Genomic DNA, 26392 nt, shown 5'->3' with positions numbered 1-26392 from the left:
CACTCTGTTAGGGGGATGGAATCATAGCCAGCCTGCATCCACAGGACGTGGACCCGAACAGCAAATCAGAGCAAGCCTGAGGCATCCAAAATGTCATACTTTGCCAAAGCAGATCTTAAGGGGGTGAAGGATGCCCTAAAATTACAGCTGTTTATGGACTTGGCAGGAAAAGCCCCACTTCTGATATGCCCTCACTTCCTTTCAAAATGAAATTGTTTTGAATTGACCGAATTTAATTCACTGGGGTCAGCATCAGCTGTATTAATAAGCCCATGGCAATCTGGGAGTTTCACCTTATTCGATTACAGCCTACAAAACACTAATAAACCCAGATCTTCCTACAATCCCCACACTACTCCAGGGGGAAAAAAAAAAAGAAAAAGAAAAATCCCCCTGCAAACAATCCTCTTTGCATTTTGATGATGATCCCAAAACTTTCCCTCCGGTAGCCAAAAGTAATTACACTCAGTCGGGGCAAAGAAATCTTTGTTTTTCAATTATGGAGCAGATGTTTTACAGAAGCAATTACCCCGATGCCACCAGTAAAAACTAATCTCACAAGTTGATCTTTGATTCAGGAAACAGCTGTGTCATTCTGCCAGCAACGTACCCTACAAAAAAAAAAAAAAAAGAAAAAAAAAAGAGTTGCCATTTTATATGGGCGAAATGCATTTCAGAGCCGCTTTCCCCTATTTCCTAGAATCCTGAGACTCCAGGAATCGGGAGCAAGTGCCTGTCACTGCTCCTTTTGCCAAAGGCAGGGATGGGGGGAAATGCCATACTGTATCTTGGCAGGAGAGGAATGTGATGAGCTTACTTGTGTTGGATCTCAGGATGTGGGTACAACTCAAGCGATGTCTACCCCGTGTAGGTACTGATAACGTCCTACATGGTGGCTCTGATGAGCCGAACGCTTACTGTGGGCAAGCACCCACCTTCTCAGACACACTACAACAGCCCTGCTCAAAACCTTCAGTGGATGCCCTACTGCTGACTTTCCCTGGGAGATGGAGACAGTCGGTGGGTGCCCCTGAGACCCTCTCCAGACCAGTTCCTGCTCCTCTAAGCTCCCACCAGGCTAGACCACTCACTTTTTCTCTAGCTCACTCAGCTTTCCTGCCTTTACTGCCTCCCAACCCCTGGTGGACCTTCTCAGCCAGAGGCAGTCCCATTCCGCACAAGGAAGGTGTTTCTTCGATTCATCTATCTTAGGAGCAATTATCCTGCAGGAACATCTACGGAGTTTGGAGTCTATGTTCTCTGAACACATAGAGCTACAAGCAAAATTGTTCTTTCAGATGGGTAGCTGTTTTTCCATGTTCCCTCATTATTTTGTCCAATTACAGAGTTTTTGTGAGCCTAAGGTGCACCCACTTGTTTTGTTTATTCTCAACATTAGCTCTAATGTCTTGCAGAAAGAATTCTTCTAAATTACCCTTATTGTGTATGATAACCACTGCGCTGTCACCTTCGGAGCATTTTATCACGTCTAACATTGCGTTGTTTTTTTTTTTAAAGGCACATTTTTCAGTATTGGGCTTAGCACAAGCACATAATAAAAGTTTAGAGAATAGCTACATAACACGGAAAGATTTTAAATTATTAATAATGGTAAATGTTAAAATAATAACATCATAATTGCCACAATCATTCATAGAATTTCCCAATCATACAAGCAACAGATTGGTTTTTGGAATAATTACAGTAATGATACAGAAGAGTGAGTAATTGGTTTTACCCGTAAAAGAGGCATCGACATTTAGTAATAATTTGAACACAATTTACCATCCATTCAGCCCTACTCATTTAGAAATTATACAACAAGCTGGGTTTGTAATTTGGGTAATAAGAATAATTCCAAATTTTGTACCATAAGTGGGACTTTACTAACATCATATTTTCAAATCCCTATAATTCAAGTTCACACAAAATAAAATAACTTAGAAATTTTCTCCCACTACATTCTCCCCTTCTTCTCCCAACAATTTCTACCTGTTAGAATATTACCAATGTTCAAGGACTAGATCAAATAATACCTCTTCTAAAAAATAAAACAAATTTTTCTTGATCTTCCCAACATAATTTGGTCTACTTTTTGCTTAAATCCAGTAGCATTTGAACCGTTATTACAGGACTGTTTTGTGTAGCTATGTCTGCTCTTCTTATGTTTTCCTATCCTGTCTTAGATTGTTCTTGAGGGAAGTGAACTGTGTCTTACCTTTACAGCCCCTTTGAGCATCCAATCCAGCACTTGATGGAGCAAGTGTCAAATAAAAGTTTGCTTTTAATTAAATCAAATTGTAAATCAGTCTTTATCACTTGTCTCCAATGACCTGCCCTCAAAGCTGATTCCTCTGGTTCAACCACCCATGACTAAAAAATCAACAACCTTCCAAGAAAGTAAATTTAGCCCTGTATTCTTTTCCTGGGGTTGCCGTACCAAAGCACCAAACACAGGGTAGCTTGGAATAACAGAAATGTATTCTTTCACAGTTCTGGAAGCCAGGAGACTAAGATCAAGGTTGTCAGGGTTGGCTCCTTCTGAGGGCTTGGAGAGACAATGCATTTCATACTTCTCTATTAGCTTCTGGTGGTCTGCTGGCAATTTTTGCCAATTCTTTGCTTCCGTGCATCACTCTGATCTCTGCCTTCATCTTCACATGGCCTTCTCCCTATGTGTGGGTTCCACTCCAGTGTTATCTCAACCTAAGTAACTATATTTGCAATGACCCTATTTCTAAATAAGGTCACATTCTGAGATTCTGGAGGTTGAGACTTTAACCTTTGAATTTTGTGGATGGGCAGGATACCATTCAACTTATAATAGGCACCTCTCTATAAAAGAGCCAAAGGGAAAAACCTGAGATCACTTTTGTACCACTTAGCACTAGCCTGGGAAAAGATAAAAATTCAAAGTTTGGAGTATAGTCTCTACTGAATGTGTATTGCTTCTACGCCATTGTAAAGTCAAAAAATCATTAAGTCTAACCATCGTAAATAGGGGGCTGTCTATACATTGGCATTGAGAAATAGAATCCTTTATAAATGAACTAATTTGTTGAACCTGGACTGAATTATCAGAAGTAAAAGATCTAGAAGTCTCCTCTCCTCTTGACAAACAGAGCACCCATATGTCTTTTTTTTTTTAAGCAAGGCCCAATTAAGCCTTGATGTAGAGATGACAGGATAAAATATTATGATTCCATCCATCGTGCGCATAATTCCTTTCACACATTTGCATCTCTAAAGAACCAGATCAAACAAACTCCTGGCATTTTCTCAAATGCTACTCTCTCTGGCATCTATCTCTTAATAATTCCCAGAGGACATGATGGTGAAAAAGGAAGCAGTGGTTCATTCTGGGTCGGCTTCCACGGCAACTGACTCATGTTAGCAGTGGAATCTTTCTTCTGATGGTGCCTTCAGAGAAGAGAGACTTGTAGGCGTGTTATGCATAATCCCCATTTATTCTGAAAGGATACAAGACACTCAACAGTGAAATTTCAAAATCTAGTGCTTTGGGGTTTTCTTTTCTTTCTTTTCTTGGCTTTGCTGGTTCTGTTTTATTAGAATGTCTCTGGCTTGTTTCATTGAAGTAAACGTCCAAGGCGTCTCTGGAATAATAGGACCCAAGAGTTTATTTGTAGCACCTCTTGTTATAAAACTAGAAATAGTGGCACTAGAGAAACATTTGCCACACCAGAGGTTTGGTTCTCACAGCTCTGGTTGTCCGGTTGTCACCTTATTTACAAATGAGGGACTAGCCTACAGGAAGAGCAAAGGCCTGGTTTTTAAAAAGTGCAGATTCTAGGGCTAACCCTCAAACCGAAAAATGAAATTTTAGACGTGGGACCTAGGAACCTGCATGTGGCCTCTGACAATTGATGGTTCCCAGTTTTAAGAATCCAGGCTATTGTGATTTCTCCTGGAAGTAAACAAAAACAAGGCCTAAAGAATAATCCAAAGGCAAAGTCTGTTGAAATTGGCTAGGTTTAGGGCTCCATATAAAACCTAATAGTCTTCTTGGGGAATATGCAAGAGAAAAAGCTACCACACTTGCCACCATTTATTGAGGAAATCAGGCCTGTTCACAAGGTAAGATGTTTCAGGAGACAGAACAATGGAAGAAAGAAAATCAGCCATAATGCTGAAGATTTGAATGGTAAAAGAATTATCAGAGTTGAAACGGGACTGTTCCTTGCAAGAAAAGTAGCTTGGAAAAAAAAAAAAAAAAAAGAAAAGTAGCTTGGTTTTGATACTAGGAAACTGCACATCTTCTTACATAATACTGATTGGGTGACAGTTATATATGAGAATCAATTTTTTTTCAGCCCAGAAACAGAAGTATGAATATGTGAGCATATTGTATATGATGTACCATTTTTTAAAGTGGAGGGAAAAAGAAATAATATTTAATAATTGTGTTGAGACTTTCTGTTTTGAAAAAATGAGTTAGATCCCTCCCTCATGCCATACACAAAAACAAATTCCAGATTGACTAAATACCTAAAGATAAACCACAAAACTACAAAAGCATTAGAAAAAAACAAAGATATTTTTATTGATTTAAGGTTAAGAAAGCCTGCCTAAGCAAGATATAAAACCGAGAAGGTATAATAGAACAGATCTGACAGATTTGACAACACAAAAATAGAAAATCCACATTACAACTGGCACCAAAAACAAGGTTAAAAAAAAAAAACAGCAACAGCCTGAAGAAAATATTTTCAGCAAATATAGTGGATGAAGAAATAATACCCAAAATACAGAGTTACTACAAATCAACAAGAAATGGGCAAACATCTCAACAGAAAACAAAACTAAGGTGAAGGGTAAGAACAGACTATAGGAAAAGAAATACAAACAGGAAACAGGATGAGCAAACTGGAAACCAGTAAATGCTACACCTCATTTAAACTGTAAAGAGATAAAAATTATTATAGCAAACGTTTAACAAATGTTGATAACACCCAATGTGAGCAAGAAAGCAAGACCAAACACACTCATATACTGCTGCTATAATTGTAAACCCACAAATATTAGTTAATTAGCTGATTAATTAATGCCCATATACCTGGAATCAGAAATTCCGTTTCTAAGAATCTAGCCTCAGAAAATACCAGAAATAGTACTACAAAGACATGGGCAGGAAAAAGAAGAAGAAGAGGAAGAAGAGGAAGAGGAAGAAGAAGAAGAAAGAAGAAGAAGAAGAAGAAGAAGAAGAAGAAGAAGAAGAAGAAAGAAGAAGAAGAAGAAGAAGAAGAAGAAGAAGAAGAAGAAGAAGGAGGAGGAGGAGGAGGAGGAGGAGGAGGAGGAGGAGGAGGAGGAAAGGAGAAGGAGGAGGAGGAGGAGAAAAGGAGAAGGAAGAGGAGGAGGAGAAAAGGAGAAGGAGGAGAAGAAGAAGACCAAGACCAAGACCAAGACCAAGACCAAGACCAAGAAGTGGTGTACTGCAGAGTTGTTTGTAATGGCGAAAAAATTAGAAACATCTTAAAGTTGAATTCTTGGTCAACGGTAGAAAATTTTCAGGTTTCCTTTCTCTCTGGTCTATTTCAAAATACTCTACATTTTCTAAGTAGGATTTAGGATAAAATTAATTAAACTGCACCACAACTATTTGCTCAACAATATTCTAGGTCTGCTGCTGCTGTTCTATAAACTACCCGAGGGCAGGGCCCATATGCCTCGCCTGCACCAAACAGTCATTATCGATTGAATATCGATTGAATGAAACTCCCCAAGCCTCAATCAGACACCAGCAATTAATCTGCTGAAACAAATGCCTAGAGCTATTGATGAGTATGAAACTCCTAAAAGGACCCGGCTCTGCCTGGCGAACATGACATCAGGCTAGGAATGAGAGGACCTGAGGGAAATTGCACCCCTAACTCGCATTGCCTTGGTCTCCAAGGTGGCCCCCCCACCCCCCTGCCCTGAGCTTCAGTGAACATGTTTGCAGAAAAGATCATGATGCCTGCCCTTCTACTGTGAGGATTATGGAAATAACCTGGGAATTCGAGCTTTAGCTCCGTGTAGACCTGGAGTATTATCAAGAGTGAATATTTCGTGAATAAAATGAAGATTGAAAGATATCCCTGACAGCTAATTGCTTACTTCAGCAACCAGTTTCTTCGGGTTCTTAGAAACACGTACCATTTTACCCTGGCACAGACACTTCCACAGGGTCAAGGGTAACCAGCCTGGGGTAAGTCATTCTGAGCTTTCAGGAAACAGGGTTATGATGCTTCAGGCAAGGAAACAAATGCCCATTTTGTTTCATCTCAAACATGGTGCTGGGGTTTTAACATAAATCAAATCTTCACCTCCTGAGGATATGTGGTGGACACTTCACAGAGTGTAGGTTCCAATATTTCATGATCCTGTATCTGTGGGCCTTACGCAGAGCTGGGAACCCTTGGGAGCCATTTTGCATGAGGTGACCTCCCTCCCTGGCCCCAGATGATCAGTCTAGAAAGGGGCAGCTTGCCCAAGCTGGTCCAGAGTGTGTCTTTTTTATTTATTTTTTATTTTTTTATGGTGAAAAATGTATATTTAGATTTTATAGCCAGCTGGACTCAGTTTAGATGATCCCAGTCTGATCAAGGCTTTGACCTTGGCCACATCAATGTCATAGAGCTTCTTTACAGCCTGTTTGATCTGGTGCTTATTGGCCTTGACATCCACAATGAACACAAATGTGTTGTTGTCTTCTATTTTCTTCATGGCTGACTCAGTAGTCAGGGGGAACTTGATGATGGCATAGTGATCAAGCTTGTTTCTCCTGGGGGCGCTCTTTTGAGGACATTTGGGCTGCCTTCGGAGATGCAGGGTCTTGAGTCGTCAGAATGTAGGTGATGTACGGATCTTCTTTTTTATTATTATTATTTCTTTCTTATTTTATTTATTTTATTTCTATTATTTTTTAAAAATATTTTTTATTGGAGTTCAATTTGCCAGCATATGGCATAACACCCAGTGCTCATCCCACCAAGGGCCCCCCTCAGTGCCCATCACCCAGTCACCCCAACCCCCTGCCCACCTCCCTTTCTAATACCCCTTGTTCGTTTCCCAGAGTTAGGTGTCTCTCATGTTTTGTCACCCTCACTGATATTTTCACTCATTTTCTCTCCTTTCCCTTTTATTCCCTTTCACTATTTTTTATATTCCCCAAATGAATGAGACCGTATAATGTTTGTCCTTCTCCGATTGACTTATTTCACTCAGCATAATGCCCTCCAGTTCCATCCACGTCGAAGCAAATGGTGGGTATTTGTCATTTCTAATGGCTGAGGAATATTCCACTGTATACATAGACCACGTCTCCTTTATCCATTCATCTTTCGATGGACACCGAGGGATCTTCTTTTTTTTTTTTTTGTGACTGTGCAACGCCTTTCAGCACCGCTTTCTTAGCTTTCAAAGCTTTGGCTTTGGCTTTGGCTTTGGCTTTGGGAGGGGCAGGGGCTTCCTTCTTCACCTTCAGCACCATCTTCGTGAAAGGCCAGAATGTGTCTTCTTGCAACTTGGAAAGGGCCAGCCTCTCTGTGGATTGAAGCTGTCAATTTTAACCGTGAAATGGTATGACAATCTTCTTTATTGATATTAAAAGTGGGAATTTTGCATTTCATGGACTCCTGTCCTGACTCACAGGATAGAATTTGTCAGTACAGGTACGATGAAAATCATGACCTGTTAGTATTTCTGTCTGGCTTTAGTTCTCTCTCCCTCCCCTGTCCCCTCTGGTCAATCTCTTTGTAATCACGCACATAAACAATGTTTATGAATGTTGTTTATAAACATTAATTCACAAATCGCTGGTCCTCGTCATGAACAATTTTCCCCCACTGTTGTGCAAGTTTAAAAAAAAAAATGTGGGCTTTCTCATCCACTCCCCACCCCCACTCTTCACCAGCTGTTGAAATTTTACAAGCCAACAAAGCAAGCTTGTGGCCGGACAAAACAGCATGCAGAAGACAGGGACAAATCACATCCTAGGCCAGCAGCTCCCTTGGTTGCGATGGCAAACACAGTGTGGCTTTTTCTGTGCACTTGGGACAGGCTTTCGCAGCAGCCAAGACAAGAAGCATTAACTGTGGGATGTGTGGCACTTCAGTCAATACAAGAAACAATTCTAAAGACCTCTGTCACCAGTATGGAAAGTCCCCAAACAAGTATTTAAAATAATGACTTTCAAAAAAAATAAAATAAAATAAAATAAAATAAAATAAAATAATGACTTTCACAGCCAAGTTTATACAGATATCCTTCTACCCCACCCCCTCTCCCATGAGTAGCTCAGAAGCCAGCCTGGAGGGTGGGATGGAAGAATGAAGACACGAGCAAGAGAAAAGTAAGAAAATAAAGGAAAATCATTGTCTTTGGTTTTCTAAGGGCTTTCTGCTCCTCCTTCCTTTTCTTCTTAAGTTATCGGACACTCTGGTAACCTTCAAATAAATTCTCCGGGGTTGTGCTCACGTTGGCTTGAGTGAGGTTCTGATGTTTCTAACAAAAGAAGCCTGGATAGTATTGATAGTTGCTACTACCCACCTTTTTTCAAAGAGGACGTTGAGGGTCAGCGAAGGTAAAGTAACTTGTCCAAGGTCAAATGGTTCTCTGAAAAGCCCATGTTCCTTCCGTTGGGCTGTTGAGGACAGGATGTGTCTGAGCCCAGGGCAGCCCCAATTAGCAGGGTGGACGGTCTTGCAGATCCCCTTCTTGGCTCTGGGGAAGAAGTTCTCTAATGAGACAATCCCGATCATTGCCTGCTCCCATGCTCCCTTATGATTCATTTGCCTTCCCATTTTTCTGCTCAGGACCAGAACCCCGTTCCCAGCCACAGCCCTGAAACCTCTAGGTCATGGCCGGTCAGTGAGAGAGGAAATTTGGGAATGAGAACCTTCGGTAAGTCTCTTCTTAGACTCAAGGCTGAAAAGGGTGCCTGCTGTTTACTTTTGTATTATTTGATTATGTACTTAAAGATTGAAACACAAGTGGTGAATTTCAGCTCTTCCTGTCTGCCAAAAGTCAACACACTCAATCTTCCCTCCTTGCCTCACCAACAGACATTTCTGAAATGCAGGAAGTGGGCCCTGCCATTGAGCACAATTGATGCATTTGAATTTCCTTTGTTTTGGTTAAAAAAAAAAAAAAGGAGAATGAAAGTATCTTTCGCCCCAAATCCTACCATTCTAGCACTACCAATGTTAAGAATTTGCTACCTTTTGGGACACCTGGGTGGCTCCGTGGTTGAGTGTCTGCCTTTGGCTCAGGGTGTGATCCCAGAGTCCCTCTCTCTGTGTCTCTCATGAATAAATAAATAAATAAATCTTTAAAAAAAAAAAAAAAGAATTTGCTACATTTTTCCCATCTTTTCTCTTATTCACCTGTTTCATATACAGTGGTTATGAAGATGTCTATCTAATTTTGTAAAATGCTTCTTTTTTTTACTTAACATTGTATCACTAGTGCTTTCCCTGTTGTTGCATGTTTTTTATAATCATAAATTTAAGGAGAGGCCGATTTTACAGATGTAGCATGATTATGGCAAACATTTGCAGGAGGTTCTTTGATATCCTGCCTGTAGCTTTCTTCTCTCTGAAGGTTAATATGTTCATTATTAGGAGTTGAGTCAAATATTCCCTCTCCCTACTTCCTGGAAGCCAATGTGCGGGAACAGCTATAGATAGGCTCAGCCATACAACGCTGTACGCCTTGTGAGCAAAATGCAAAGAACTAATGAGGACCTATAATGTGTCTGTTTTGACAGAGCTGTATTTGCAGTGAGATGTGTAGGTAGCTCATAGCAAGCAGAGGTAATACAGGCTCTCCATCCTGGACTAGGATTTTTATGTGGTTCAACCATTTAGAACTCTGTAAGCACCTCTCTTCAATTATTTACATCACCAAATTTGGTCCAACATTAACTATAACAGTGATGATTTGGAAACAACCTTATTTCCCATTAAATTTATGCTAGAATTCCACTAAAAAGTTAAGCTCCATATATGAACAGTGATTTTAAAAAAATGATTCCTACTACTATATTTCTATAACCTCATTCTCCCATGGTTTATTTAGAGGTGTACTTCTTAATATTTTTGTTATTGATTTTTTCTTTTTAAATTAATTTCATTTAGGTATAATTACATATAATAAAACAGACACATTTTAATATACAGCTTAGTGAGTTTTGAAAAATAGAAACACATAACCACCACCACAATAAGGTATAGAACATTCTCTTCACTCCAAAACGTTCTCCATTTCGACCCTCTGCCCTAGACAACCACTAAACTGTTTTGTCACTACCGACTGGTTTTGTCCGCCAAAGAATTTCACATCGATAAAAATCATATACTATTGACCTTCTGTCATGCTACCATAATGTTTTCCAGACCCAGTTGTGTTGTTACATGTATCAGTAGCTTGTTTCTTTTTATTGCTGAAGGAGTATTTTATTGAATGGGTATGTCACAATTTGGCCATTCACTGATGAACAACTGGGTTGCTTCCAGTTTTTCATTCTTATAAATAAAATTACAATAAACATTTCTGTGTGCAGATGGTCCCAGACTTAATGATGGTTCAACTTACAGTTTTTAGACTTTACCGTGGTGCAAAAGTGGTACGTACTCAGTAGAAACTCTATTTTGAATTTTGAATTTGGATCTTTTCCCATGTTAGCAATATGTGATATGATCCTCTCTCATGATGCTGAGCACTGGCAGTAAGCTGCAGCTCTTCTTACCCAGCAATCAGGAGGGTAAACAACTGATATATGGACAACCATTCTATACCCATAGGATCATTCTGTTTTTCATTTCCGGCACAGAATTCACTAAGTTACATGAGAGAAGGTAGGCTTTGTGTTAGATGATTTTGTCCAACTGTAGGCTAATGGAAGTGTTCTGAGCACATTTAGGGCAGGCTAGGCTAAGCTATGATATTCAGTAGGTTAGCTGTATTAAACGCTTTTTTGACTTAATGACATTTTCAACTTACAATGACTTTACTGGGATATAACTCCATCATAAGTCAAGGAAGAGCTACAATTCTTTCTGTAGATGTATGTTTTCATTTCTTTTATGTACATACCTAGGAATGAAACTTCTGAGTCATATGATAAACATGTTTTTTTTTAATTTTTATTTATTTATGATAGTCACAGAGAGAGAGAAAGAGAGGCAGAGACACAGGCGGAGGAAGAAGCAGGCTCCATGCACCGGGAGCCTGATGTGGGATTCGATCCGGGGTCTCCAGGATCGCGCCCTGGGCCAAAGGCAGGCGCCAAACCGCTGCGCCACCCAGGGATCCCTCTGAGTCATATGATAAATGTACAAGCATTATAAGAAACTTAGTATCCAAAATATGTAAAGAACTTCTACAACTCAGCACACATACAAAAACCTGATTTTAAAATAGGCAGAGGATCTAAATAGACATTTTTCCAAAGCAGACTTAGAGATGGCCAACAGATACATGAAAAGATATTCAACATCACTAATCATCGGGGAAATGCAAATGAAAGCCACAATGAGATGTCACTTTATATCTGTCAGAATGATTAAAAGGAAAGACACAAGAAATAAGTGCTGTCAAGGACATGGAGGAGAAAAGAATCCTTGTGCACTGTTGATGGGGATGCAAATTGGTGTAGCCACTCTGGAAAACAGTCTGGAGGGTCCTCAAAAAATTAAAAGTAGAATTACCAAATGATCCAGTAATTCTACTACTGGATACTTACACTCAAAAAACAAAACCATGAGGGGGACCTGGGTGCCTCAGTGGTTAAGCATCTGCCTTCGACTCAGGGTGTAAGTAATCCCGGGTCTGGGGATTGAGTCCCACATCCCCACATCGGGCTCCCTGTGAGGAGTCTGCTCCTCCTTCTGTCTCTGTCTCTGCCTCTCTCTGTGTGTGTCTCATGAATAAATAAAAATAAAATCTTAAAAAAAGACATGAATTCAGAAATACATTTGCACCCCTATGTTTGTTGTAACATCATTTATAATAGCCAAGATATGGAAGCAAACCAAGTGTCCACCATAGAAGAATGAATCCCGAAGATGTGGGATATATATACAATGGATTATTACTCAGCCATAAAAAAAGAATGAGATCTTGCCATTTGTGACAACATGGGTGGATCTAGATGGTATAATACTACATAAAATAAGTCAGCCAGAGAAAGACAAAGACCACATGATTTCACTCATATGTGGAATTTAAGAAACAAAACAAATGGACAAATTTAAAAAGAAACAATCAAAAAACAGAGTTTTAAATACAGAGAACAAATTGGTCGTTGCCAGAAGGGTGGTGGGTGGGAGGGAGGGGTGAAAAGACAAAGGGAAAACTTTCAATTATAAAAAGAACAAAAAAGAAAAGAAACTGCCCAACTTCTTTCTAAAGAGTTTCTACATTTTTACATTCCCAGCAGTAATACATTAAATTCTAATTTTTCCACACCCCACCAGCATTTGCTATTGTCAGCCATTTTAATTTTAGCCATCCTAGTGGTTTTAATTTGCATTTATCTTATGACTAATGATGTTCAACATCACTTCATTGCTTTTCTTTTTTTTTTTTTACCATTAAACTACCTTCTTTTATAAAGTATCCATTCAAGTCTTCTGCCTATTTTTGTTGGGTTATTGCCCCTTTACCTATAAGCTATAAAAAATCCTTTATTCTCAACACGAATCATTTGTCATATATATATGTATTGCAAATATTTTTCTGAGTCTATGGTCTGCCTCTCCATTTTCTTAACATTGTCTTTTGAATTAAAAGTTTTAAATTTTGATGAAGTCCAATATATTAACTTATTTTATGATCAGTGCCTGTTTTTATCATAAGAAACCTTTGCTTACCTTAAGGCCATGAGGATTTTCTCCGATGGAATCTTCTAGAATTTCATAGTTTTAGTTTTTACCTTTAGGTCTAAGATCTACTTTGAGTTAATTTTTATGTTTGTGGTGATATACAGGGTGGGGCTCACTTTTTTATATGCATGTCTAGCTATTCTGGCATCATTTGTTGCTGATTTTCAACTTTATTGAATTTTGTTTAGAAGTCTAACATTGATTTGCACTCTTGAATTTGATGAGACTTCCTTTATGTTTCCACATACAATTTTTATTGTGTGCTTGGAACAAATGTGTGTTCTTTAGTTGCCTACACGTTCCCTACATGTCCTTAGATCAAATTTATTGATTGTGTTACTCAAACTTTGTAGATTTTAACTGGTTTTCTTTATTCACTTATTTTATCAGCCACTAAGACAGATGTGCTAAAATCTTCCCATACTATTGTGGTTCTGTCCATATTTGCCTTATAGTTTTTTTCAACTGCATTATCTTTTATTTTTTATCATGAAAATCGTACTGCTTTATGTATTTTGATGACATATTATTGAATACATACTTAGAATTCTTATATTGTCTTGGTGAATTGAACTTTCTTTATTATGAAATGTTCTCTATCTCAACTAATATTTTTGTCATAAAATCAATATCTTTTAATCTTTTCATAGCTATACCAAATTTTCTTTTGGCTAAAGTTTGCTTGGTATATGTTTTTTTCACACTTTAATCTCTCCGTAATTTTTTTTTTTTTTTTGAGAGAGAGAGAGAGAGAGCAAGGGGGGGCGGGGTAGAGGGATAGAGAAAATTTCAAGCAGGCTCCATGCCCAGTGCAGAGCTCAACGTGGACTCCATCTCCTGACCCTGAAATCAAGAATCGGATATTTAACCAACTGAGCCACCCAGGTGCCCTATATTCTCTTATTTTTGATACAGAAAGGTAATTAAGGTTAAACAAGGTCATGTGTCTCTTGTAACCAGTGTATAGATGGGTCTTCTTTAACTCTAATTTAACAGTCTACATCTTTTCATTGGAGCATATACTTCATTTATATTTAATGTAAAAAATGATATATCTAGATAGTTGTATTGGTTTACCAGGACTGTCAGAACAAAGTACCACAGATTAGATTGTTTAAAGACAGAAATGTATTTTCTCACAGTTCTGGAAGCTAGAAGTCCAAGATCAAGGTGTTAGAAGAGTCTATTTCTTCTGAGAACTGCCGTTCCTTGGCTTATGGATAGATATCCTCCTTTTGTCTCTGTGTATGTCTGAATCTTAATCTCCTCTTCTTTCAGTAGACCAATCATATTGGATTAGAGCCCACTTTGACCTTAATTACCTCTTTAAGACCCTATCTCCAAATACAGTCACATTCTTCGATACTGGGGGTAGAACTTCAACATATAAATTTTGCAGAGAAAGAATTCAGCCCATAACAATAGCAAGTATACTGTCATCTAGATAAAACTACCAGCATTTACCACCATATGCTTTCTATTTGTCCTATCTGGTCCTTGTTCTTTTTTTTTTTTTTTTTTTTTTTTGGTCTTTCCTTATTTGTTTTAAGTGGCTTTTTCCTAATTATTCTTTTTTCTAATTAACATGTTAACATGGAAGCTGTACACAAATTAGCCATTCTTTTAGTATATCCCAGAAATTACAATACACATCCTTGACTTATCAAAGAATAATGTTAATTGATGCCCTTACCCTCTTTCTGGATAATACAAAAAACTTAGAAACTGGAACTCCATTTATCTCATTCCTACTTATATTGTTATTGTTCTTTATTTTAATTCTAAATGTATTTTAAACCCCCCAATATAGTAACAGTAGTAGTAGTGGTGGTGGTATTTATACAATCAATATGAATTAAAATTTATTCACACATTTGCTGAGAAACAAAATTCCCTGCATCATTCTTCCCCCATGCGTCCTTTACAACATACAGAGACAGATACGTTTGTCTTCTAGTTAGATCAGTGGAGGCAGAACAAGAAATCTAAATTCTTTCTAGAGTCCTCAGAGAGGAAACAACAGAAGTCAGAGGAAACTTTAAATCAAGAAGTAATTTTGGAAAGAGGTAAATTTTATTATACTACTACACAAAGATATGACTTTTGTCATACCAGATGATGTTGGTCAATTTCTATGATGTTTATTTTGTTTTGTCGAAGAACAGGCTAGAAAGAAAAAAACAAAGGTGGAAGAAAGGATGAAAGGAACATATAAATGGTGGAGGAGGGTCTATACATGGGAAGAGCAGCTCCATGGAGACATCCCAAGAGATCAGCGGGATGACATAATAGCAACCAATCTCTGTTGGAGCTCAGAGGTTGATAAATGTTTGTCATTTCCAAGCTTAGGCTCCTGGATAAAAGGAGTCCACAAATTTGGAGTAGAGGCCCAGAAAGCATGCTAGTGACAACCGACCAAGATTTATCCATATTTATGAACCCTGTAATGATAAGACTCAGGTTAGAGCACTAGAAATTTTACCGGTCCCTGCTCATGAGCTTTCAGAAACCTGCCTAGAACTTTGCAGTTTGTAAATATTCAGCTTCAATTAATGTAAATGGGCTGCATGTTTAGGGTGAAAATATCTTTTCCTTTGCCAACTACAACCCATATGTCTTACTTTTTGGATATGATTCCAGCTGTGATTCCACAAGTATGACGCAACCCAGTCTTCCCACAAGCATTTGGGAATACTTCACAAGTTGCGTCAAGTCTTGTATATTGAAACCAGGGCCATAGGTTTTCTAAATCAACATGCTCAAAATGAAGTGTGTTAGCACCATAATTTCTATGGCAGGACGAATGATGGTAAACCTACATCAGTGACTATGCCTACTTTCAGGCCTTAAGCATAGTTAAATAGAGATCTTTGTCCCTCTTAGGTTTTTTCCATATTCATAAATAAGAACCAAACAAAGGACCTTCTGGAAGATAACTAAAAGGAGGAAATTTTCAGAGAGCCAACCCTATTTGTATGATTATATGATGTTACCATTTATTCCGTGTTTGCAAAAGGCCAGGCATTCATTACAAGCTCCTAGCATGCATTGCAGAACCTCATTCAAACAGTCCTACCATATTCTCCTATTATCCCCGTTTGAAAAAATTGGCAAGGTTTGGAGAAGTTTGCCCAAAGTCAACGATATAGGAAGTGCCAGAGCCAGAAGGCAAATGTAGGTTTTTTCACTCCAAAGCCAATATCCTTAACCACCATCCTATAACACACAGTAAAGCAAACTTGCTGCTAGTATTATCTCAATCACTGATTAATTACCATTAGTTTATCTCCTCTAACTACAAACTCACATAGGATAGGCCAATCTGTATAAGCCACATTTTCCAAGTTATGACCCTGCAAAATTCTCAGGTGTGCTCTATTATCCTCCTTCCTTCTCCAACTCTTGGATCCCCCTCCAAGTGGGACTCCATACCTCTTCATCAGACAATGGGTGAAGGTGAAAAGAGAGGGACAAATATGAGGACTAGCTTTTAGAGGAATGATGGTATCATTAAAACACGTACAGGGTGGGAAAAGAGTAAAAAAAAAAAAAAAAACACACACACACACCTAGATCTACACAAATTGCATGACATTCAGCTAGGGCTTTACATTTTGTAGTAAGGTCATCTATTTCAAGTATTAACCTCTGCTCTCTCTTTTTTGGCCCTTCTTCCATTTTTTTCACAGCAAAATTACTTTATGCTTATTGGTTCAGGGGATGATGTAAACAAAGAGAAGTTGAGGGGAAAAAAAATCATCTTTTCCTGGCTCCAATGTTTTAAAAGCTTAGGCCTAGAAAGGACTCTCAGCTTAGATAAAATATTTGTTGGAATCTCGAATACAAGTAAAGCCATGGAAGAGACATACAGATGGAAACAAGGAAGTCTCTATGGTGACATGCTCAGGCCAATGAGGGAGGACCAGAATGGGTGGCAGATGTCTCATCCAACACTCTTATAAAAAGAGTACACTAAAGAGTAGCTAAGATCATCAGTCATCTAGTTCCCCAAATTTATTTTTTTAAGGTTTTATTTATTTATTCATGAAAGACACAGAAAGAGAGAGAGTGAGAGGTACAGACACAGGCAGAGGGAGAAGCAGGCTCCGTGCAGGGAGCCCGATGTGGGACTCGATCCCCGGTCTCCAGGATCACGCCCTGGGCTGAAGGCAGTGCTAAGCGACTGAGCCACCGGGGCTGCCCAAGTTCCCCTAAATTTAAACACAATTCTAGAGTGGGAAGAAATCCCAAGTTACCTGCAATCAAATGTTTCCCATCCTGGTGAAATGGGGGCTTGAAATGGAAATTAGACTGAATTTCAAAAATATAAGTTGTTTTTCTCATACACTGAGGCTTCTGGGCTGAGAGTTACACCTAGGACAATTTCTACAATTGAATGCAAACCAGGAGAGCCTTACTGGCAGACTCTAGTCTCAAAGCAAACCTTGGGGAAAAAATCAAAAGGAAGAGGTCACAGGCCACAAGTTTAGGAGATTTCTGGACAGCAAGAGAGACAGGACATGCTTTCCTGCCAAGTCAGCTCATATGAAAGGACAATTTGTCTCTTTATAGACATCCCAGAGCAGGGACGTCAAACAATTTCGAAACACTTCTACTTAGGAAAAGGGCCAAAATGTTACATAAAGTTAAAAACCAGTTTGCAGCCCAAGACCAAGGCTGAACCCTCTCCAAATGTATTAGGAACCTTCTTCCCCTAAAAAGAGGACCATGCCTTTGTGCCCTATGGATCTGAGGCCATTGCTTGGTTTCTCTTGGGAGACTCTAAGTATGTTTCCTTTTTAGCCAACAAATGAAGGAATGGAGAATCCATAGACACAGATGTGCTGAATCTGGATCCCCTCCTATTGCCAAATATCCCGTTTCACTGCCATAAATTTGTATCCAACTTCATGCACATGCTGACCTCAGCTGATGCCATGGAGACAGTGGAAGAAAGGACAAGAACCATGCCTCCTGCAAAAACAAAAGATTCTTTCTATTCGAAGTATGGTCTAAGAACCTGCAGGAACAAGATCGCCTGGGAGCTTGTTAGAAATGTTGGATCTTGGGCCCCACCTCAAAGCAGAACAAAGATCTCCCGAGACGATTTTGAAGACAGTGAAAATAGCCTGTATAATATTATAATGAGGGGTACGCATCATTACACATTTGTCCAAACCCATAAACACACAACACCAACGGTGAACCCTAAGGTAAATTGTGCATTCTGGGTGATGATGATGTGTCTGTGTGGGTTCATCAGGTGTAACACACATACCTCTCAAGGGAGTGATGTGGAGAGGCCATGCTTTGGGGGAGCAGCAGGGGATATATACGAAATCTCTATGCCTTCCTCTCTGCTTGCTTTAAACCTAAAACTTCTCTAAAATGTATAAAGTCTTTAAAAAAAGAAACTGAGGCCCCCAACTGCTCCAGCAGGAGGGATTTCCCATGGTGGGAGTTGTGTGGAATCATATAATGAGTGTGGAGAACAGGGCAGGCTCTGGAGTGCGTGTGCCTGGGTTCAAATCCTGCCCTCTTTACTTATTAGCTCCGACCCTTAAGCAACGTGCTCTCTGGGCCTCAATTTCCTCATCTGTAAAATGGGGACAATGGTAATAATAATGGAATTTACTTCGTAGGGTTGTTATAAGGATTCAATGAAACCGCATACATAAAACATTTAGAATAGCGCTCGGAAGAGTGGGTCCCCAATAGATGGCAGCTTTTACTATTTTTAAGAAGTTTTGCATTTGGGATCCCTAACAAGGGTGCTGACATTATCTTGGAAATTCCTTCCATGTTCTTCCTTCTCAGCGACAGAAGACACAGTGAATGATTTTAACCACTTCTGACAGGTGCACACTAAATGGTGGGTAGTGTAGCCAGTTGCAACTAAGAAAGGCATAAATCACTGCTCCCAAACTTTATTCATTCCAGAAACGTCTTCGCTCCTTTTTTTTTTAACAAAAAAGATCATTTCCATATACAACCCTTACATATTATTTTTCCTTAAATCAATTTACAACGAATTCGTCTTTTAAAAGCTACATCCTAAGCAATAAATACTGTCTATGAAATCTGTGGTTTGATGTGCTTGTATTTTTTTTCTGATCCACATTAAAGTGAAACCATAACTATGGAAAATAAAAACATTCACACATGCATAAAAAACGTTCCTTACAACTCCAGGAAGCCTCCTTGTTCCGACATTAGCATTTTATTAGCTCTCAGCTGCAGTTCTAAATGTTTTGACATTAAATCTCTCCACCCAAGTGATTTGAGCAAAACCTTTTGGCTTTTGGCTCCTCCAGCTCAGCTGGGGACCAGAGTCGCCAAGGGCTTTGCCCAAGATAACACAGCCAGTGCAGGGCAGAAAGATTAGAACACAGCTTTTTCGAAGTACAGAGGCACAAGTCTCCTTAGCCCGCTTCCTGCCAGCACCACACACACACACACACACACACACACACACACACACACACACAGCACGGGGATCACAGCTGTGTCTGCGTCCCCATTTCCAGCCTCCCTGCTAATGACTTCTGTCTTGTTCCTGTGACCGGTTAGAGCACCCCCCTCCTTTCACATCAGTATGATTGTTAGGTTCCTACTACAGAGCTAGAAGTAATTATTTCTAAATGTCATGGCTTTCATTTTGCAGTCTTGCAATGCTGAAGGCCCCAATTTCTTTCAAAGCCGTCAAGGTTTTTCTCACATAACCAAAGCAACTGCCTTGGTTTTCCTGCCATCCTACTTGTCACAAAGCACATTTCAAAGAACGAGCCTCCTGAGCCAGATTCCATTCTCCTTAAACAGGCAAAGCTACTACAAAAGGAATGTGTGAGCAAGCTCCCCGGAGTGACAGCCTCTAGCTCAATTATTTCTTGTTTTTCCTCTGTGAATTATCTAGTGATAGTCTAGAGAAACTTGACAATATCAATTAATGGCTGAAGAATGAGGACAATGTCGCAGCGTGTCTCTGCTCTGCTTCAGGGCACACGTGATAACCTTCTCCAACGTTGTGCTGTCAACGTTTGGTGGAATTTAGCAAATATTTTTTGAGGGTTCTGGCCCGCCACAAGTGCTAACTGCCACAAGAGTTCAAGACTTAAATGGGGCGTCACAGCCCTCCCAAAAAAAGAGATGTCTTTTCGACAGGTTCAGCCAACAAAAAACTTTTTAGTTTGTGTTTATCCAAATCGTGCATTCTCGGTGGTGGCAATATTGCCATCAAAGGGGCAAAAAATTATTCCTGGAGGCAAGAAATATCTTAGATACTACAATGTTCAACTGTACCCCCACAAAATTTTATTGTTTAGCGCTTGATTTTTCTCATCAGGGAGAAATTTGTTTTGACCTTAATTAATTAATGTACTAATTTTGTCTAACTTAATTTTCTCTTCAAAGGGGGTGATAATGAAAAAATGGTGGAGAAACACTGATCTAAATCAAACTATATTTCACATATGCTTCTCCTTTAACAAAATAATTCCACTTCTATTATCTTTCCTAGAGAAAGAGTCCCCAAAAGAGACATGTATACAAAGTTGCTGACTGCATCCTCTTTTTAAAGAGCGGAACATCCTAAATGTCCATCAACTGGAAATGGTTAAATAAACGATGGTACATCCGTGTTATGAGATACTCCATATCAGTTAAGGGACATCATTAAAGTCAAACAAAGCCTAGATAAGAAGAAAGAAATTGACATAGAGAGGCCACCATGTCATTGTATTGGGTGGAAATCTGTAGAATATATATAATGATCACATTTAGTTTAAAGCCAACACACAACAAATCTACGTGTTTTATACACACCTGTTATATAAGTGAATACAAAAGCAAACGAATGGAAGGGTACAAACCAAAGTCATAAGACAAGTTAACCCGGGGGTGGATTGGATGATGGTTAAAGAACATGAGTTTTTTATTTATCTCTTTCTGTGTGTTTGCTTTTGCATTTATCCCAAGAATGAATCATGAATCACTTGTGGAAATAAGAATAGTGAATATAGATTTATCCAAAACAAACCCTTCCTCAACCACCTGACCCTAGAAGAAAAGATGTCACTTTATTTCTAATAAAGCAAGGAATCAAAAGTCTGTATGTTCCAGTTAAAGTTTTATCTTTTTAGGAGAATTATAGAAAAATGACACAAAGGTATGCCACGTCTTTGAAACAAATAGTGTACTGAGCTTTGAAGTAACAGAACTCAAAACACAAACAGATCAATTTTATTACATAAAAATAAAACAGTGGTGGGCCAGACTTCTGGAGGGTGGCTTGCCGACACGCATCAGAATGTAGATGAGCACACCTTTTAACCAGCAGTCTTGAGTCTAGCAATTAGATAAGAATATTTATGGCTGCACACTTTGCAGTGGAGAAAAATTAGAAGTCACTTAAAAGTCCATTAGTACAGGATTAGATAAGCAAAATATGGCAGATACATACAAAAGAGTACTTTGCATGGTGTCTATGTATTCACATGGAAAGAGATTCTCAAGATTGTTATATTAAAAAGTAGGTTATAGAAACACAAAGAGAACGATACCAATTACATAAATATTTATAACCACTGCGCCTGTTGGCAAAGGGGCTCGTTTCCTCATCGTTATACCTGCTGCTTAGGACTGTCTAATGACACAGCAGCTGGTTTCCCCCAGAGTGAGTGATCTAGGACAGTAAGACAGACTCAGCAATGTTTGAATGACCTCTCCTATGAAGCCATGCTCTATCATTTCTGAAATGTCTTATTAGCCACACAAGCAAGCCCTATTCAGTGTGGAAGAGGATCACTTAAGGGCAGGAAAGCCAGGAGGCAGGAATCACTGGGGAGCCTCTTGAAGACTAGCTATCACAGGAATATATTTTTTTTTCTAAGTTTTGGTAAATTTTACTAAGGAAAAATGGGACAAAAATAAATAAAGTAACTATGGCACGGTGCAGAGAATTCTGTATTACTATTTTTTATCAAATCTAAAATGCCATCAACCAAAGGACATACCATTATTTTCTATACCTGTTAAAAGTAAATAAGACATTGGCAATAAAACTATGAGATGAATTTTCACTGTCTACCTACTGAAAGAGCTGCTTTAGACTTACAATTTAGTGATTGTTTACTCTAGATCACGGTGTGTCATAATGAGAAAAGAAATATAAGACAAAAAAAAAAAGAAATATAAGACAAATCAAACATTCAAAGTCTGAATGTTCTACATTGGTTTTCAAATCGGAGTCATCAATAACCATATTTTTCCACACGAAATCACCCTTCATGCTAGCAGTGATTCTCCTCTGGGCTATTCTTTTAACACTGGCACCCGTTCTGCAAGTTTTGATGTTGATGCTGTCTTGATCTTGTCACAATCAATCACAACAGCTTCTCGTTGCTTTGAAATGTCTTTCATCTGGGTCTGTGGAATTTCACAATTTCTCCTGCTTTCAATTGCATTACTTGGCATGGGATAAGAAGCCTCCTGCACACAATTCAGGAGAAATAAATAAATAATGGGGCTTTATCTACTCATGAATATCTTCCTTAGATCTAGTGAACCACTCATTGTTTCTCAAGAAAAAAATATAGCATTGTGGTCATTTCCTCAATGATGAATACTTGCTCCATAAATATCGAACTTATACTCACTTATCTGGCAAGAATTGCAAGATGCATCCCTGGTTGCAGAGATGTTAAGCTATGAACAATAAGCATCCTGGAATTAACGATTATAGTGTCCCATTCGAACTTCCCAATGGCCCCATGGAATAGTTGCTGTTTTTATGAACGAGGATGCTGAAATTTAAGAACAGAGGTAGCTTTTCCAAGGTCACACAATCAGGAAGACAGATGGATATACAACCCCTCTACTCTCTAGCACTGCTCAAGACGGGATAGGCATCCTTGTCACTGGCATCATGATCAACATCGCCATTGACATCATTGTTGTCACTACCATCATTCTTGTCATCCTCATAATTATTGCAGTCATCTTCCTCACCATCATCACTGTCACCGGCATCACCAACATAGCTAGCATTTACTGAGCATGCACTATGTGTTAAGAGCTTATTATGTGCTGAGGGCTTTAGGCGGTTCACTCTTGACTACCCTCATTCTCCAAACATTGATAGTGAGGCTTAAATAACTCACTCAAAATTATCCACCTGAGGCCTGAATTCAAACCCAGGCCATCGGACTCTAGAAACCACACTCTTAACTACTAGGTACTATGGTACTATGGTACAGGAAATAACAAACTGTAGGCACTCAATAAATGATGCATCTACATGTGCCTAGCCCTGTGACTGGCATGTAGAAAACAAACAATTAGAATAACAACAATAATAGCAGCTCATATTTATCGAACGATGACCATGTGCCAGGCATTATGCTAAGTGCTTTACACAATTGATTTTTTTTTTTTTAGTCCTCATATTAGCCCTGAGACAGGCACTATTTTTATCCTCATTTTACAGGTGGAGAGATCGAGAATTGGACAAATTAAGAACATGTCCAAGATTATATAACCAGTGAATGACTCAGCAATAATTAAAACTCAACAAGGGTGATTCAAAATCCCCTATTCTCATGTCCTGCACAGTATTGCCTCCTACAAGGAGAATTACGAATGTGTTTTTAGTAATCCGCCCACAACTATTGCCTGAACACGAGCTATATACTATGTGGCATGCCAAGTGCAATGGGTACAGTAAACGGTAAGAGAAACATGGACCCTCCCTTCATGGAAATGACAATCTGAATGAAATACCAATGAAAGTGAAAACTATGAAGGTCGCCTACAAAGATGGTGATAAAACACTCACATTTGTATCCTACCCTTCCCAAAACCCTATGAAGAAGACAATGAGGTTATGATGATGATCACTAATATTTATCACTGTGTAGATTATGGATCTGAGTATTTTACATGCATTATAAGATTTAAACCTTATAACAAGTGTCCAGAGTCATAGAGTTAATTTGTGGCAAAGTGAGCGTAAGAATCCAGAGCTTTTGCTTTTGTGTACCTCTTTACACAGAAAAGGAATAAAAATATAAATTCTCCAGGACAGAGACTCTAGGAGAAGGAATATCCATGAGGGAGAGAGCAACAAAGTTGTGCAGAATGGAAAGCAGGCAGGAGGGCTAACTTATTTAACAGGGCACAAGGCCATGAACAAAAGTAGAAGGTTGGGGAGAGGACCTCAGAAAGACTCAGAAACTGGGGACACCTGATATCACAGAATGTGGGAGGGGACACGAGGAGTAATTCGGAGTATAAGATGGAAGTCAATATTCATAACAGTCAACACCTTCACCTGCTCCACCTGCTCCTGGGTACAGAACGCCAGAAGCCAGACAATGATCCTCTGCTCCAAGGAGACGTTAGCTTCAAGGAGATATTAGCAGGGAAAGTTACCAAGCTCTGGTGTCTCCTTCCCTTTGGAGGTGACACACTCTTGGCCTCTTCCAATCTCTCACTCGCTCCTCCTACAGAGCAGGGATGGTAATCAAGGGAAAAATATTGGCCAGCCTTTATTCAACTCCGTTCTTTCCTTTTGGAGGGGAGTCTGTCCAACAGAGAGAATGTTGTCTCCTGCTCTTCCCCGATGGATGTCTTACCAGGAGACAAGGCCTGACTCTATCCACCATTGCCTATGACTGAGTACAGAAGTCTACAGTTCTGAGGTTCAATCAAGCCCACTTGGCTCTCGATCAAAGCCACATTCCTTCCTGAGCTTTTGAGAGTTTAATAATTCGTTTGATCTCACATTTACCTTACTTTTTGGCCTTCTCAATATGTCCAGAACTAGGGCTAATTAAGAAAAAAGGGAGAGGGAGAAGGAGGACAGAGACCAAGAGACAGAGACAAAGGGAATGAAGAGAAGATGGGGAAAGGAGGGAGGGAGGGAAGGAAAGAAGGAAAGAAGGAAGGAAGGAAGTTATAGAGAATAGAAGAGAGAGAGAGAGAAAGGAAGGAAGAAAAACAGAGTGCAGGATTTTTTAAATGCTAAATAACGTCCTTTGAGAGATATGAGAAGGTAATGTACCCATAAAACAAGAATTTATTTATCAGGGAGCAAAGAAGTAAATACAGAATACCCCAAACAAAAATCTCCATGGATGAACTTGAAGATAAAGTTCATCCTCGTGTCTTTCCCAGAAAGAAAACAAACAAAAACACGGAGTCAAAAAATATTAGGTGGAGAGGGAAGAGACATGAAAGAAAAGATCAGTCCAGAAGGTCTAACAGACAAATAATAGGAACATGAGTTCTAGTTCCAGACAGAAAACAGCAAGTATAAAAATACAACTTCTCACGTGAAAGACCATACTAGTGGCCCAGCATCAGAAGCGAAGAGATCTATATCCAGGCACATCATCACAGGATTTGCAAACCAGGAATGAAGAGCCACGAAGGGCCTCCCTGCCAACAATATCTCCCCCAAAGTATTGTGTAAATCAGGTTTTGAGGTTGAGACAGTCAGTGAACTTTCTAAATCTTCACATCCTCAGACCCCTTGACTTTCTGCTACATCTATTTTGCCAATTCCTCACGCTGAATAAAGCCAACCATCTATTTTCTCCATTCCTGTTCCCAGACTGCCAAATACGACTGGAGGAAATTCTAAAACCACGCCAATTGGTTCTGCTACAAATCCAAGATTCCCAGCCTCAGCTGAACACCCTCTATGGCTCATGCCCAGTGAGCGGTCTTATTCATCCCCCACGGCAGTGAGAAAAAAATTGGATATGAGTATATATTCATATGTATACTATATATACACACATATATATGTACTAATACTTTATATAACATAAAACATATATAATGTATATATTATAATATATAATTATACTATAATTACCAAGGATATATATATTTATATATAAAATCAAATAGGATAAGTAGCTTAAAATGCAGATAAGGTGCTCAAACTCACCACATTCCTTCATGAACGAGACTTTCTCACAAAACATTGCCCTCTTTGCAAGGTTGCAACAAGCACGCCTTTGCCTGGACTATTCCTTCTCATTATTAGTGTCTTGGTTCACTTTTGTTCCTTGATCCCCCTGCACTAATGGATCAAGGTGCCCCAGGGCACTGTGATGAACTTACAGGAAGAACTTCAAATTTCAAGGGAAATCCAATGATGGTTGATGTCTGTTGGACAGAGAATTCCCAGTTCAAGGTATTTTGCAGTTTCCACATTAGATCCTTTCAGGGACATCAAATTTGCAAGAAGTTAGATTTGGGGCCGTTGATATGATTTACAAAGGGAAGTACCACCACATGGAAATCAATGTGGAAAAGGTTCATGAGGGTGACTGTGTCCAATCTGATTCCAAGGATCGAAAGACTGTGCAGCTCAACAGGCATACACATGTCTTTAGTGAAGACAAGTGACTCTTGAACAACATAGGGTGAGGGGGACCTACCCCCTGTGCAGTCAAAAGTCTGCATATAACTTCTGATTCTCCAAAAACTTAACCACCAAT

The 26392-nt window shown here is 39.2% G+C and overlaps 1 long non-coding RNA gene across 1 annotated transcript; it reads right to left on the bottom strand.

Annotated features, from left to right (window-relative positions):
- Positions 1–469: 469 nt before the first annotated feature.
- On the bottom strand, positions 470–8681 carry LOC121473915. Its single transcript, XR_005983257.1, has 2 exons — positions 8548–8681; positions 470–611 (listed from the first exon to the last, which is right to left on the bottom strand). It is a non-coding gene; the product is annotated as an uncharacterized LOC121473915 (long non-coding RNA).
- Positions 8682–26392: the final 17711 nt, after the last annotated feature.

Source organism: Vulpes lagopus, chromosome 12, assembly GCF_018345385.1.
Source record: "Vulpes lagopus strain Blue_001 chromosome 12, ASM1834538v1, whole genome shotgun sequence".
Lineage (NCBI taxonomy): Eukaryota > Metazoa > Chordata > Mammalia > Carnivora > Canidae > Vulpes > Vulpes lagopus.
This window is presented reverse-complemented; position numbering and strand designations above follow the sequence as displayed.